This window comes from Haliotis rufescens, unplaced genomic scaffold, assembly GCF_023055435.1.
Source record: "Haliotis rufescens isolate VD_foot unplaced genomic scaffold, xgHalRufe1.0.p SCAF_2, whole genome shotgun sequence".
In the NCBI taxonomy this organism is placed as follows: Eukaryota; Metazoa; Mollusca; class Gastropoda; order Lepetellida; family Haliotidae; genus Haliotis; species Haliotis rufescens.
In genome coordinates, this window is record NW_025963890.1 from 57,690,223 (window position 1) to 57,692,400 (window position 2,178).

Sequence of the window (2,178 nt, forward strand, 5' to 3'; positions counted from 1 at the left end):
TCTGTCAAATGTAGAATGCATTTTACTTCAAGATGGAAGAGTATGCTTTTCTTGAATATATTGGTTACAAGTTTTATTTTTACTTCAATATGGAAGAATATGTTTTTCTTGAATATATTGGTTATAAGTGATATTTTTACTTCAAGATGGAAGAATATGTTTTTCTTGAATATATTGGTTATAAGTTTTATTTTTACTTCAAGATGGAAGAATATGTTTTTCTTGAATATATTGGTTATAAGTTTTAATTTTATTTCATGATGGAAGAATATGTTTTTCTTGAATATATCGGTTATAAGTCTTAGTTATTAGATAGTATCGTCTAAAAATAGATTTATTAGGACATATCCGAAAGGAAATAGTCTCCGCTACCACGATGCTGCCTCTGCCTGTTTTGTTTTGCGAAATGGCTTAATGCAATAGTAGTATATTCGCCTATCACTATCACAGAAATCCCGCGTGCACAGAAAATCGCAACGTCACGAGGATGTGTATGAATAGTTCAGCTTCGCGGTCGGAAACAACCCAAACAATGAGCAGTTACTGTCAGTGATGATACTCGGGGCTTTGGAAGTAGAGTAAACTACGTTTATAACGAACACGCTTATACCGAACTGACGGATATAACGAACTATTTTGGGGTCCCGTCCATTTGCTGTATACAGGCTGCGTATGTGCCTACAACGAACTACGGTTATAACGAACTAAAATTAATGGTCCCTTTTAGTTCGTTATAGCCGTAGTTTACTGTATTGCAAATGAAGGGAACACGAGTAACTTGAAGAAAGGTAGACTGTCATGCAGACCCTGAAACTGATACATCCAACACAGCCCATGCAGTCTATAATGTTTGGCAAGTCTAGATTACTTCAGTATCAGAAAATGAAGTCTCTGGGCTCCTTCTTACTATATTTCATAACTGTAATTTAACAACTGTTTCTTTTCTTTAAAATACAGTAAACTACGGTTATAACGAACTCAAAGGGACTACTAATTTTAGTTCGTTATAACCGTAGTTCGTTATAAGTACATATACAGCATGACTACAGCAAGTAGTCGGGACCAAAAAGTAAGTTCGTTATATCCGTCAGTTCGTTATAAGCGTGTTCGTTATAACCGTAGTTTACTGTATGTTCATTACAGAGACTAGATGTGAGACTAGAAGCAAGGCAGTGATGCAACTTACTATAGTGAAACATAAATCACTTTAAGTAAAGACTCGTGGAATATTGTTGAGTGCGGCGTTAAACAACAAATAAACAAACAAAACTTCAAGTAAAATAATGATTTAACTACTTTGATACGTAATACGTGAAGTGATGATATGGGTTTACTTATTATAGTGTGACATGAATCTCTTGAGGCCTTGTGGTCGGGAAGCTCTAGCGACTGTAACATTGAGAGCGTTACTATGGTCGCTACAAGATTTCGTGAGTGAGTGAGTATGGTTTTACGCCGCTTTTAGCAATATTCCAGCAATATCACGGCGGAGAACACCAGAAATGGGCTTCACACATTGTACCCATGTCGGGAATCGAACCCGGGTCTTCAGCGTGACAAGCGAACGCTTTAACGACTAGGCTATCCGACCGCCCCTACAAGATTTCGACCCTTGTATTGCAGGTGTTAAAGAAAAAGGACTTTGATAAGAAGATAGATACAAACTGTTTGTGTAAATACAGGTGTTAGCTATCAATCACTCTGTCTGGTTTTGCGATGTCATCCTGTCGGGTCGTATCTCTGCAACACATTCTACAATGCACCCTGCTACTTATACAACACACACTGCGATCACACACACTAGAAGACATAACAACAAGCACTGCAACGGATACTACAATACACACTGCGAAGCACACTACACACTGTTACATTTTACCACACACATACTGCAACACACGATGCTACATACTGCAACACCTAACAACTCAGTGCACAGTGCAACACACGATGCTACACACTGCAACACATAACAACGCACACTGCACACTGCAACACATAACAACGCACACTGCACACTGCAACACATAACAACACACTGTACACTGCAACACACGATGCTACACACTGCAACACATAACAACGCACACTGCACACTGCAACACATAACAACGCACACTGCACACTGCAACACATAACAACGCACACTGCACACTGCAACACACGATGCTACACACT